At 40.8% G+C, this 15,198-nt stretch overlaps 1 pseudogene; it reads right to left on the bottom strand.

Annotated features, from left to right (window-relative positions):
* The window catches only part of LOC121921426, a 52,071-nt pseudogene that overhangs the window by 28,144 nt on the left and 8,729 nt on the right, over positions 1 to 15,198 (bottom strand).

Here is a 15,198-nt window from a genome sequence, read left to right as displayed (position 1 = left end):
GGATGCTTTGATTGTGACTTCCTGCATGGCAGGGGGTTGGACTGGATGGCCCTTGCAGTCTCTTCCAACTCTAGAATTCTATGATTCTAGGTATCAATAATTTATGCTATACTATACAAGCAGATTTTTTAGACTAAAGTCTATTATAGTCTGTTTTCATTAGGCCTTGATAAGTTTTCTATACATTTTACAACTAGCAACATATTTTTTAAAACAAATGAAGTGATTTATAGCAATAGCAGCCTCATTTATCACAATCAATTCATTCAAAATATTTGTGCCTCTGTCCCACTCCATCCACCCCTGCAGACTTAAAATCTCTACTCCCATCCTACAGTACAATATTACTTGAGTTTTATATAACATTCTTCCACCTGCCCTGGCTATTGTTACTATTATTAATTTATTTATATCCCACTTTTTCTTCAAAATTAAGACTCAAAAGAGACTTACAATTTATAAGAATGCAATTAAAACATATTAAAGTGAACATTAAAGTAATAATAATAATAATAATAATAATAATAATAATTTTTATTTTTACCCCGCCTTTCCAAATGCATGATCAAGGCGGCTTACAAGACAAAGAATAATAAATTACAGTTAAAAACATCACAATATAAAAGTTTTAAAACATCATTACAAGGGGTATGAACGGGAATCTATACAAATCGCAATTCACCAGGGGCAAGAAAAAACAATGTTTGCACTAGTCCGGGGTCGAAAAACAAAAAGACAAGGAGCAGAGAAGAAGCACTATTACCTAAGGTGAAAAAGCCAGCTGGAATAGATGCGTTTTTAATTGTTTCTTAAAAGAAACTAAAGATGCAGAGGAACGGAGCTCTACAGGAAGCTTATTCCACAATGAGGGGGCAACAATAGTAAAAGCCCTCTGTGAGGTCCTCGCCAGATGGGATTTAGGGACCTCCAACAAAGTAGAAGTAAACTGTTACAGTATTAAACCATATCACTCGTTTAAAAATGAAATACAGTTTTAAAAGATAGAAGTGCTTAAAAATAGTACAATCAAAACATTAAAACACCCAAGACTTTCTGTTTTAAAAGCCTGTCTGAATAAAAATGTCTTAGCCTGCCAACAGAAGGACAACAAGGAGGGGGGCATTTTGGCTTCCCTAGGAAGATAACTCTCCGGAGTTTAGGGCAGCCACAGAGATGGCCTTCACTTGTGTCCCCACTGTGGTTTTGATGGTGGTGGGGCCAAGAGGAGGACCTCCCCTCATTACCTCAGAGCCTAAGCCAGCTCATACAGGGAGATACAGTCTGCCAAATAGCTTGGACCTGAGCCATATATGGCTTTATAAGTCATAAGCAACACTTTGAATTGTGCCCGGAAACAAATTGGCAGCCAGTGGAGCTGCCTGAACAAGGGCTTTGTGTGGTCTCTATAACCTGCCTTAGTTAACAGTCTAGCTGCAGCTCTCTGGACCAGCTGAAGTTTCCAAACACTCTTCAAAGGCAGCCCCAAGTAGAATGTGTTACAGTAGTCCAACCATAGTTGGCTGCCTATGTTAATGGAAATTGGCTCAGGGATCAGCATGGAAACAGTGAATTTTGTAAAAACCAAATACAATGCATCAGTACATCTGAACCTTAACAAACATTGTGAAGACATTCTGTAACAGTCTTATGTGTTCAGGTAGATAACTGGCAGTAAGATATTGCTGTGATCCATGCTGTTACATTATGGGAAATTATTACTTTGTCTAGAGATGAAAGCAGTTAGTGTTGGCCAAGTAGGAAGATCAAGGGTGCTGTTAAGGAAGCATGAATTACTTACAGACTGAACCTGAAGCTGAAGGTCGTTCTTCTCTTGCACTAGTGTCACCATTTTTTCCTCAAGTTCTTTTCGCTTTGCTTCAGACTTTGCTAGCTCTTCTTTAGTTTTCTCAAATTCTTCTTTCATGTTGGCCATCTCTTTCTCAGATTCAGCACTCCTCAGCAAAGGCTTGATCTTGAAATACAACTTCATCCAGGGCCAGTGCTTGACATTCATAAATGAACGAACATTGTATTGGATGATGTAAATGGATTCTCTGTGAATGTATTGAAAGAAAGGTGCCTCAGGTGGGAAATGGTTTCATGCTCCAATTCTATAAAAAGTGATCACCTTTATCAGTAGAAATCTCCTATGGCTTCTACTTTCCAAATAATAAGAAGGAAAAAGTTCCAAAAGATTGGGACTGGATTTGTGGATAAATGACCACAAGGATTTCAAAACCCGAGTTCAAGAGCACCAACTCAAACTGAAGATGAGAAAGTAACAGTGGAATATTTCCCACACATTCTTGCTTACAACGGATGACATCCTACAGGCAGAGGATCATATTGACTGATAATGGCATTTTCTGATGCTAATGTCTACTAATAAATTTGAGTGGACCGCTCTCTGGAGGCTCAGAGAGGAAACAGCTAATTACCTTCGTGCATTCATCTTCTGAAATTCAAGCCTCATAAGGTATCCTCTGCACATTGCCTGTGTGTGGGTGATGAGGGCTACCAACTTCTCATCTCTCATTTCTTCCAGCAGCCCCAGGAGACCAGCCTTGAAGAATACCTGTGACATTTTGGTCAGTTAGAAGCACTGTTTCTCATGAAGCAATCTCATAACAATAACAAAGGGAAAGATGAGTACAGTGGACCCTTGTTATATGCTGAGGTTTGGTTCTAAGATCCCCCGTGTATAACAAAATCCGTGTATGCTCAAGTCCCATTAAATATGACATAGCAAAATGGTGTCTCTTATAAAAAAAGGAAAATCAAGGTTTGATGTTTGAAATGTATACTTTTTTGGAACATTTTCAAACCATGGATACTTGAATCCGTGTATAAAAAATCCATGTATAAGAAGGGCCGACTGTAATATGTAGTGGCCAGGGCCATACATATCAGCAGGTAGTCAAAATGATCTAGGTTTTAATCCCAGTTTTAAAGGAGCTAGCCAAAATTCTGACACTCCAAAGGGTTCAGTATCTTGGATCTCTTTCTGAATATTAAGATTAAGACCTACAACAGATTCACTGCTCCCTCAACACGGGAGACACCAGCCACTTCTTCAAAAGGTACATGAATGGGATGATCCCTGTCCCTTGGTATCTTTTGCTTCTGCTCCCACCAACAAGGTAAGGAAAAGTGGAGAAGTGTATTGAAAGGCCAAATCATCCCAAGCCAATAAAATAGGACCCAGTCATCAACAGTTCTGACAAGATGCTACTTTTGTATGGAAATTGACTCTTTATGTGTAATGGCAGACTCCCATACCTTTGGTAAAGGATACATTTGCATACATAATGGGATTTTGCATTATATAAATAAACTAGGTATGCAAGCCACAGCATACTTAATATTACCTCCTTTCCCCCCTCACTATTCTGCTCTCAAGTATTCCCTTTAATCTTTATCTGCTGGAAACAGCTGCCAGATTCTGCGCTTGTCAGTACCTTAGTGTGGCCAAATCTGTATTGATTGTGATCAACATCGATGGATGAGAGAAGTTTCTCACAGGCCTTCTTGCTGTCAATAAACTGGCCTTCTGGGATTGCAGAAGCATTTAGAATTTTATAACTGTGGTAAGAGATGCAGAAAAGAACAGAGAAATCAGAGAATATGTATCACTAGTGCAAGGCCTTCAGGCCTTCATGGGGAAATAAAACATATGGGACAACTTGTTCTGCCACCCCCTTCACTAGCACAAATGTCATTTCTCCTCAGTAATCCTCCAGTACTCAATAATAATAATAATAATAATAATAATAATAATAATAATAATAAACTTTATTTATATACCGCTTTTCCAATGATGTAAGTGGTGTACATCAAGAATATAATTACATTCAGTTTAAATATACATATATATATAATCTTCAAATATTAAAATACATAAAAACACAGTCAAAAATCTATCAGTCAATAAAATGCTAATAATAAATAACAACAAATCAGTACTCCAGGGTGATCCTAATAACATGGGTCTTTCACCTCAGAAGAACCTTTCCTACTCTTAGGATGATGCTCAGGTAACAACCATCCATGTTGAGAATAGGTCCTATCACTTTCATTAAATTATCTATACAGATCTTTTCGGACCATGCAATATTCCACAAGGAAGCAAATCCCATACGATTTTGTCTTTCTGTGTGTGTCAGAGACAGACAGATGGAGAGAACAAAGAAGAGGTGTAGAGGAAGGGGGGTTTGAGCAAGGAAAGTGTTTATGAGTTCTGCATACAAATCTGTCATTCTGTGACCAGATTCACAGATGCTTTTATATGAACATAAATGTGCTATGTTGATATATGTTGGTATGTTTAAGAGAAGTATGTGTGGTTTTCATGTTATTGTCTTCATGTGTTGTTTTTATGTTCCTATGGTTATAAAAATATTTAATAAAAATAAATGTGAATACACTTAGAATTTTATCACACCAGCCTGCTGTCCTGCCACAATCACACTAGTTTAAAAATGGAAGCATACCAGTTTGGCATTTCTTATTACACTTTTCCCCATGAGAGTGCTTTGGCGATCCATGGCCGCATGATTTGTTTTCTGCCCTGCCAAATACCATCTTTTGAGAGGAAGGATGGTAACAAACAATTATGGTTACCAACTGCCTCCCAAAGCCAGCTGCTGTGTGAATATGACATAGAAGCCAGTTTCAGGACGGTATTTGCAGCTGCAAATCACTGTTAGGGGTAGGAGGAGAGGAACAGAATCATGCCGGCTCATATCACATGACTGCCTGAGAAGCAGAACTGCAGAAGAAGGCACAAGGCAGTAATGCAACAGCAGCAAGACTGAGAGCCTATTTAGGGGTTTTGCCCATCAATGAAAAGTACAGTTCAGTAACAAATGGAATGCAAGGCAACAGCAGGATGGACACACCATTGTGTGATAAGTATCATCTAAAGGCACTTTTATCCTGTTAAAATTCTGCTTTTCTAGCCTCATATGATAAAGTCCTTAATCTCCATGGAAGAGTTTTATAACTTTCCACAAATGATAGCACGTTGAATGCATGTTGTGCCATAATCCAGCAGAACATGCATTCATTTGGTAAGCTGAAATGTGGACTGAGGCAGTCTACACTGTAACATGCTGAAAGGATTAATAGAACTGATATTGAAAAGAAAACTATTATGGAATTGTCTAATTGTGATATGTTCTATGAAATCAACCTGACACTAAGGATCAATCATTACAAGAAACCATTATCTTTGATAAGTATTTTAAATAAGAATAAGCAGGTTCTCACTGCTCATGTAAGAATTTTTTAATGGCAATCAATATGTTAGCAGAAAACACACAGTATTTCAGATTAATTTACAATAATAAAAGGGTCTCTGTATATGTGACTATGTGTGTCTCCCAACTTCAGAACAATCAGTCTGGACTTCTGAACTTGATGTGCACACTAAGAAGACCTTGAGGATGTACATTTTGGAGTTGTTTAGATTTTAAAATAGATGGATACATTTTAACTAATTAATAATTATCTCTTGCCTACATTCGCATGTTGAATTGATAGTTGCCATTGTGTTACTGGGCTATGCCTCAACAGTCACCAGAATCCTTTGAAGTAAGAGGGATGCACAGAAGGAAGAAGTCTACTTAAGAGCAGAAAGCCCTGAAACGTCAGGAAGAAACTCTTTTAGAACATGGCCACATAGCCCGAAAAACCCACATAAAACTAAGAAAGCCTTGATGTTTACTCCAAATGCTTGCAGCTGGTTCAGAGCAGGGCAGTGGAGAACCAAGCTATAAAAACTTTTATTTCTGGTCTTTCCTCTATTCAAACAACACAGGTTAACACACACAGAGAGATACACATACACAGGAAAAATGAGAATTCATGCTTAATATGTATTCCTCTCTTCTCTCCTTTAGCTGAATGATAGCTTTTTGTACTTTGTCGTTTTACTGTGCAAACTGCATTGGGAGGAGGAAATCAGTATATATGAGTGAAAGAAGATGGAGATCAAGGGGCCAACAGTGGGTGGCGTAGAGGTAAGGGAGACTTTATCTTTCAAGCTGCACCTGTTCCATATGTACTCACTCAAGAGTAAGCCCACTGAATGCAATGATATGTATTTCTCAGCAAGCTTCTCAATCAGACAATTTATAACTCCCACTAAAAACCTGCTGTTTAGAAGATGCCTAAATGCCATCTAGTTGTGAGTCCTACAAGATCTGGTCTTCAGTCTCATCTATTTCTACCAATGAGTGAGGTTCTGTTTGACTCCAGCTACAAAGACTTCTGCTGCTCCTGAAGGTACAATGAGACAGTGGAGGTCTTCTTTAAAGTTAAACAGGAGGAAGGAGGGGGAATGTGATAGCACCTTTAAGTCTAACTGGTTTTTATATTTGCATGAGATTTCATGGCTATAAACCCACTTCTTCAGATGCTTACTGGGGCAAGATTTAGTTTTGGAGAAAATGTATCTAGCTGCTACTTTGAGAGAGAGAAAGAGCAGCTGGAAAGAAAAAAGCTGGTGGGTGGGGGAAAGAGGAGAACACATTGAGCTTAGGGTGAGACAAATGGGGTTTGAACCTGGGCAAAGCTGCATATTTTTGCTAGTATTCCCATGAAAAACAACAACCTTACTATGCCACTTGGAACACAACCTTTTGGTTATATATAAACAGCCTATGCTTTGTTCTGTTCCTGTCTGAGGTGGTAAGGTACATGAAAAAATGCTGTATCTTTTATTTCCTAAAAGTATACCTTTATAGCATATAGCATACCATATTAACAAAGCTTGCACACATCTGTAGCTCTTATTTCTATAGCTGTGAAAGTAGAGTACGGTCGCCCCTCCTTTCTTGCGGACTTGAGGTCTGCTGTCTTGACTATTCACGGAGGGGCAACCTCTATTATTATCAATGGGGCATGCCCTGAGCTCGTGTGCATGTGCCCCATTCAAGCCTATGGAGCTTGGATATAGGTGAGTCTCCATTTTCATGGGGGGGGGGGATCTGGAACAGATCCACTGCAAAAATGGAGGGCTGACTGTATAACTAATTTTAGGATCACTTGAACTGTACTGCCTCTCCAGTAGTATTTAGGAAACCAAATAGGTTCAAGAACCAAGGTGAGGCTGTGTCAACCCTCTCCTCAGATTCAATAGCTCCCTAGCAAAGTCTAGACCAATTAATTGTTAGAAGAAGTCATACCGTTGCTTAAAATCAGCATAGATTATTCTGCTGGGGAAGCCTTTCCTACAGATCCGAATACCTTCCAGCACCCCATTACATCGCAGTTGGTGCATCACCAGGTGGTGGTCCATTTCACCTTTGAATAGGAAGAGGAAAAAATAAGAGAAAATATCAAAATCTCACTTACAGTCATTCCGGGTTCTGTAATGTCTCATTCGTACTGAGAAGCAATAATGGATTATTTGAACAAAACACTTTAAAGTTCAGAATTATGATTTAATATATTTTGTTGTGGTCCTTCCAGTTGTTTTATACTACATAGAAAACCTGTTCTTAACAGTATTAAATAAAAGCTGTATATGGATTTAGGAGATCCATATGCCATGGATGTTTACAAAGAATGAACATTTCCTATACAGAGATTACAATTATTATTATTATTATTAACCTTTATTTATGAAGCACTGTAAATTTACACAGCGCTGTACATACGATCTTTTTAGTTAAACGGTTCCCTGCCCTCGGGCTTACAATCTAGAAAGACATGACACAGAAGGAGAAGGGAGTGGTGGAGGAAAAGGGTAAGAGGTCCAGCAGTTCCTCTCTACCTCCGAGGCCTGGACCAAGGCAGATGGACTGGAGGGAGGGCTTGGCTTCAAAATGGAAGGTCAGACTTTTCACTGATGTGAAGCTTCAGCACTGAGACCTTAACTTACCTGGTGTCTTTGTTTCATTAGGGATTAGGCAGCGGACAAAGTGAGGATGGGTACTTCTCAGATTAGTCATCAGTTTGTTTAAATTCTCCTGTACCAGGGGAGGGAGGTGGAAGGAAAAAGTTTTAAACTTGGCAGCATGTAGATGTTTCCCTTGTTAATCCATGGGGTGTAACACTTTTTAAAACCTGAGGGTTACATCTCCCTGGAAAACGTGCAAAGACTGCATGCTTGTGCTTCTTCTATCCTCTTTTCTGTCTCACTTTTCACTACTCTTTCTAATCACACTTTGTCCTTTCTTCTGCTATCTCCTTCTATTGTGCTATCTCTTCTCTCTTTCCTGCTTGCTACCAGGGGAGTGACAGATTGTTCTTATTAGGTGTCTGAAATGAACCTTTGTAGGTGGCTTGCTTCTTTTCATAACTGTGATGTCCATTCTTCCAGCACCCCACCCCACTTATTTCCCCCATTCCTCTCCCTCTGGGATTTTCCCACTGGCATTAAATAGTCAGGGGGCTATATACAGCTTTAAGGCTAAAGATGGTCTACCCCTGAGCTGTACTATAACATAGGGGTGGGCAAAGTGCAGTCCAAAACCATACAAGAGAAATGGGAGTCCAGGCACTTCCATGTTTAATTTTTCCTCCCTTTTCCCCTGGTGTGGTCTATGGTGGGCCCCTAGAAGTGAAAGATTGATCATGCTCCCCCTTCTTCAGGCTGCCAGAGTTTTCCCACTTCTGTTAGAAAGCTGAAATAAGTGCTGCATACCCTGAAGACAGCCGACACTGTCTGGAAGGAGCCTCCCTTCTTCTTGGCACCTTTCTTGCTGCCACCACTGTCACCTTAGAATAAAATATCAAGCAGAGAATGATATATGACCAGAATTGGATGATGAATATAATTCCTTCAAATGAAGGTTGGATTATTAAAATTTTGGAGTTGACAGAGATGGATAAACTTTCAGTGTTATTGGCGGGATACAGACGGGCAGGGGAAGACGTCTTGGAGGTGTATTCTGCTGAATACGGAGCCTCCAGACCGACCGCCCCGAGGGCGTGGCTAAGGTGTATGGGGCTTCCACATGGGGGGCATTGAAGACGCCTCACCTGGGGCCGTTTCTAACCCTCAGTTTCCATACCGCCGCCTCGCAGGACGCTGCAAAGAGAGAGGCAGCTTCCGCATGGGCAGCCAAAAACAGGGCTTTTTTTTTCTTTTGCCAGCTGGCGGATGTGCAGCTGTGCACCTGCGGCGCTCAGCACCGGCGGCAGAAAGCATATGTGCACATTTAAAGCACCCAAGCTGCTTTAAACTTTTCCCCCCGCCCTGGCCAAGAACAAAGGTGGTCTCCTGCCAGCTGGTGATCAGCTGGTGTTGGCATCCGTGTCCGCTTGCACGTTGCCAGTGTCACCAGCATCATGGATGCCTCCTCTCCTTTGGTCCCTGCGCTCTTGCTGAATCTGCAATGCAGAGCCGCTGCCACCGCTGTCCCCCTGCCATCCCCCATCACCTCCTTTGTACATATGTAAATATTTAAAGTTTTAGCGTTTTTTATTGTTAGGTGAAAATGGCGCAAGAATGTGTGTAGGGGTTCACTTTAAATTCCAAACTTTCCACAATTCTAGCAGTGCATGCGTACATGCAGCTCTAGGGTTAGGGTTAGGGTTAGGGTTAGGGTTACGAGTCTTAAAATGCGCTGCAGCTGTGCTGCAGCTTCCACACCTGCATGGCAGCTGACGCTGCAATTAAAGCCTGACTGCAAACTGCGCATGTTCCAGGACCCCGACTCATTATGCGACGCAGCAGACATGGAGCTTTTAAATGGGCAACTTAAATTAGCGGCGTAGCAATTCTGGCGTACCGGTGCAGCAGCTTACAGACGCACTATATAGAAAAGAAGCGGGGAAAAGCAGCACCTTTTTAATGCCGCTTCTTCCTGCTTGGGGCGTGCGGGCGGTGTGTTCATGGCGGCATTCAGGTAAGGGCCGTCTGAAGGCTATACCTTCATGACGTCATGAACACACCCCTTTTTGCCCGTCTGTATCCTGCCATTGAAGGAAAAAAGTAATAATAATTTTTGAAAGGCTGTGATTTAAAAAAAACCCACCTTTATTTGAAGAAGAAACAAACAAAGATGATGCTTACAGACTGGGATGCTTGAAACACTTTTGATTTGATTTAAGAACCTAATGCTCCAGATCACAAATAAATAATGGTTCTGTTGAGCACTTGAGAGGAAGGGATTAAAGTTTAACGGAGGAAGCCTACTTTTTTGAGACTAGTGAAAGCTAACTGAGGATAATCTCTCATGATTATGTCCCTCAAAGCCTGGCCCTTAACTAGAATCATCACTGCTCCTTGAAGTCTTAAATAGCATGCAAACACATATTTATCTGTCATTGTAACATCCGTACTGTGGAAATAATCCAGGTTGATACAGGAAATTGTAGTTTTGTAAACCATTTAGTCTTCTCTGTCTGAGAGCTCTGATGCCACAATAAACTACAATTCCAAGAATTCCATAGCATTGAGCCATGGTAGATAAAGTGGTGTCAACTTAAATTATTTCTCCAGTGTAGATGCAGCCTAGGAAGGAGCCAGTATAACAGATACCTTGGTGATCTGCTTAGTCAAGGTCAGTTCAGATAAGACAAGAATGATCTATGAATTCAAAACAACTAATGAGTTTGCTGATATATAGTTTGCAAGAGAGGGTTCTGCAAATTTCCCCAAAAGACTCTGCTTTGCTGCTTCAGACCAGGACAGCAAGATTCAGGGAGAAAACAGACAGCCCCTTTGGAGCGGCTTTGCATCACCCCTTTCCTCATTGAATTGGAGCTACAGCAACCACATGTCACGGCCCCGATCCCATGCTTTGCCAGCACTAAAAAGAACAACAAAATGCTGCTCCTTTTAGTGCTGGCAAAAAGGTGCCCTTGCTGCACCTGCAGCGGCTTTTCAGGGTTTCTAAATGCTACACCAAAGAAATGGCATGATGCTGCCCACTGTCTGGTCGGGCAGGTAGTGTGATGCCAACATCTGGGTGGAGTCGAATGTGCAGCATGCAGTCACCACACTCCCACTCTGCCCTGATGTTGCCATTTATCGCCAATCTGTTTAGCCCCTCAGTCTCCCAGGAAGATTCAATGTATAGCATTTCCCCTCTATATAGTCTCATCTTGCAGTTTTCCATGTTTGTAGAATAAATTACCATGATTGCAAAATAAATTTAGCTTATGCTAAATGTGAGAGATGTAGACTTCTAGGGGTCAGCTGTGCTGAATAAGAAAGACTGTTCCCTGAAAACTAATCTGTGCAGTTTTCAAAGTCCAAAACCTTACCATCCTGTGTAGAGCAAGCGCCTAACCCAAGAATCATCTGAGATTCCTGGTCCAAATGGTTGAACCAAGACAGCATAAGAGAGACAAATAAGAAAGAACTAGAGATGGTACACAAGTCTCTGATTTTCTGAAATTGTGCTTACCAGTTTCTGTACCCGAATAGTTGGAATAAAGGAAGGATAACAATTTCAATGATGATTTTTGATACAGCCCGACAACTGTTTCATTGAGAGGGTCCTTGTTCTTATCCAGCCAGCCAGTGATGTTGTAGTCCACAGTGCCAGCATAGTGCACCAGGGAGAAATGAGCCTCAGCCTTGCCTTTGACAGGCTTGGGTTTCTGGAAATTGTTGCTCTTGCCAAGATGCTGGTCATAGAGCTTGTTCTTGAAAGAAACGTCTGTTGCCTTGGGGAACATGCACTCTTCTTCTAGGATGGAGAAAATGCCCATGGGCTAGAGGGAGAAAGAGAAGCAGATAGAGATCTTGTTAACAGAGTACCTGTAATGATACAGCAATGTGATAGGTTATGGAAGATTTGGTACAGTAGCTTCAGTTGCATATTTTGTTACATTAGGTGCTCTTGAATAGGAATTCACAAATCTTCTTTTCCTTATTTGAAAAACTGCCAACCATCAAGACAATTTTTGTATTTTGAGAATTTTTTGGCAAACAAAGTGAAGATTTTTTGCAGAAAAAACAATGGTTCATACCCAAAAGGCTGTGTTTGGTTTTCAGTGCAAAAACATAATTTTGCACCAAGGATCACTACTTTTGGCATAAAATCCACTGTGTAAATTTCCCACCCAAAAATATTAAAAAATAAAATAAAATAAAAAAGAAACACTTATATTTTGTTCTTTTCCAAATCAACATTTTTTATACAGTTGTCCCTCCACATTTGTGGGGGTTAGAGGTGCAAGACCCCCACAAATGTGGAAAAATCGCAAAACCCCCACCCTCCTGCCCTTTTAACTGACTCCCTATCACATTCCCAGGCAGTTCTCCACCCCTGGAAAGAGGTGGAGCATCAGCCCCCCATCCCTTTTCCAGGACAGAGAGTTGCCTGGTTCACCAGGCAGCTATCCGGCCTGAAAAGAGGTGGAGGATTGGTCCTGGGAAGGGGTTTGGGGGACCAATCCTGGGGAACCAGGCAACTATCCATCCTGGAAAGAGGTGGAGGATTGGTCCCCTAAGCCCCTTTCCAGGATGGGGAACCAGGTAGCTCTCCATCCTGGAAAGGGGCAGGAGTTGGCACACGCATACATCTTGGTTGCTCCCTCCCTCCTGGGCTTTCTTTTCTCCCAAGCGGAAAAGCCAGGGATGGAGGGAGGAGGAGGAGGAATGATCAAAACCTTATGAAAGATCAAAATCACGAGTGCCAAAGCTGCGAGTGTCAAGGGACAACTGTATTTTCCATTCTTGTGTTAAAAAATGAAAGAAACAAAGATTTTAATCCCTACCTTCTTTACCATTAAACTGTGAAATTTCTAACTGTCATTTGAAGCTGTATTAAAAACATTTGATACCAAGAGGCCTTGTTGTAAAGGAGTCCTTGCTGAACATAATACAAGGGAAGTTTTGGTGGTGTGAGGTGGGGAGAGTTATACGTTGCACAACTAAAATGTTTAGTTCAAATCCCTGAACCAATTGCTCACTTTACAGTTCTTCCAGACTGGCACAAAGAAGCAATAGCTCTTCAGCCATTCATGTGATGCTAGGAATTGCCAGTTGATGCTCCCTCTATGTCTACTTGCAGCCTCTCATGCACACAGAACAATATCACACTATATTGTTACAGAGCTATAATTCCACTGCAGCTGTCATGGCTAGCTCCTGTGGAATTCTGGGATTTGTAGCTTAGGGAGGGGCATTTAGAATTCTCAGCCAGAGAGCTCTTAGGCCTCACTGAACTACAAGCCCCAGAATTCCACACAAGGCAGCCGTAGCAGTTAACCTGGAATAACCTGGAATTATAGCACTATAGCAGTGTAGTGTGATATTAGACTTTTTATTTTAGTCCCTTTAAAATGTGATGGTGGGGAGTGAGAAAAATGAAGGAAGGTATACAGTATCATAGCATATCGTAGGAGACATTGGCCAATAATCATTAAGATCTCTTGAGTGCTTTTGCTCACCCATTGGCTCACTTATTGATGCATGCCTTTTTTTCCCCTACCCCCATAGCAGTGAAGAGGAAGAATGGTCAAGGAACCTGATATGAACAGCAAGTACTGAGCCATACAAAATAATGCTGAGAAATAAAACATGGATCTCTACAAGAAATACTACTCACCTTCTCAATAAGTTCAATGCAGGCAGCCAGATCCATTCCAAAGTCAATGAACTCCCAATCAATCCCTTCTTTCTTGTATTCCTCTTGCTCCAGTACAAACATGTGGTGGTTGAAAAACTGTTGCAGTTTCTCATTGGTGAAATTGATGCACAGCTGCTCTAAGCTGTTGTACTTTACAAACAGAAGAGAATTGTTGCATTTTTAATGGCTATGTACATACTGAAGAGGTTTTCTTCAATAAAATCACAGTAACTTGAACTTACATCAAAGATCTCAAAGCCAGCAATGTCCAGCACCCCTATGAAGTGTTGTCTCTGCTGCTTTGTGTCTAGTTGTTGGTTGATACGAGTTACCATCCATAGGAACATCTTCTCATAGACTGATTTTGCCAGTGCACCCACAGAATTGTACACCTACCAAAGGAAAAGCAACAGAAATAACTACTTGTTTGGAATGCTGCACTGGCTTCAATCTAATTTCCATATACAGTTAAAGTGCAAGTTTTGATTTTGATTTTTTTTATGAGCCCTCTCTATAGACTCTGGTCAATGGTCAGAATCTTGCTCTCGGTGTTATTATGCTGGTATAACCTGGAAATATTGGTCACAACCACCCTGTTTTGATTTTTAAGAGATTATTTTTTTTCTGATGGATATCTGGAAATGTTTCAATTTAATCTCTGTTTTTGAATGAAAATGTCTTTGGGCTGTTGCTACCTGCTGGACATTTTGTCCTTTGGTCACATATTCATTTCCAACTTTCACTCTTGGGTAACACAAGCCTTTGAGCAAATCTGCAGAGTTTAGGCCCATTAGGTATCCTGCCTTGTCAGCCACTAGAGACAAGAAAACAAAATAGGGGGGGAAAAAATCTTAGTCTCATGTAAGATATCTCTTTGGCATTGTTAACATTTGTCATTATCCAGAAATTATAAACTTTGTTCATGTCATCTCCACTTAAAACTTCAGACAGATTATACTGATCATGGTCATGTAACATGCTCACTTAAAGGGTACACAGCTTTAATACTGTCATCCAATCATTGAACATTTTTGCATGCTTCCTTTCTTTTCTGACTGTACAACTGCCTTCCTCTGTTTGTTGCTGCCTCTATTAAAGGCATGTATGTAATGATACCATTGGGATTATAGATAAATCACTTCCCTGCTTCTGTTGACCATAACTATTCAGACTCACATTCCCATAATCCCAGACTAGATTCTCTTTCTTCATCTTGCTGAACATGATGGAATGTTGGAAGCGTGAGGCAGAATGTTAAGAATTGGTTTTAGCATATAATATGTTAATTGAAGTACCAGAGAATGCTGGTAACAGCAGTTTGGCAAAGATTTGTGTAACAACACAGTGCAGTCTATAAATAACACTACATAACATTTACCTTCTGTGCCATCTGGTTCTGCTTGCTCCTCCCTCTGTTTCTGCTTGAATTTCATGTTCCCATAGTGCATTACTGCACCTGTCAGTTTGTAAATTCCTACCTTCTCCTCCGCACTGAAACCCAAGATATCAATGGCACTCTGTAGATAGGAGAACACAAAAAGTCAAACTTCAATATGCCTCCAAGGATAGATGAGGTTCTGCTTCAGTAAGAAAACTGGGCAGATTATTTTCCAGCCTTCTGGACCAAAATATACTGCTGACTATAGAAATTCACCCACTAGAC

Source organism: Sceloporus undulatus, chromosome 2 (assembly GCF_019175285.1).
Source record: "Sceloporus undulatus isolate JIND9_A2432 ecotype Alabama chromosome 2, SceUnd_v1.1, whole genome shotgun sequence".
Classification (NCBI taxonomy): domain Eukaryota; kingdom Metazoa; phylum Chordata; class Lepidosauria; order Squamata; family Phrynosomatidae; genus Sceloporus; species Sceloporus undulatus.
This window is presented reverse-complemented; position numbering and strand designations above follow the sequence as displayed.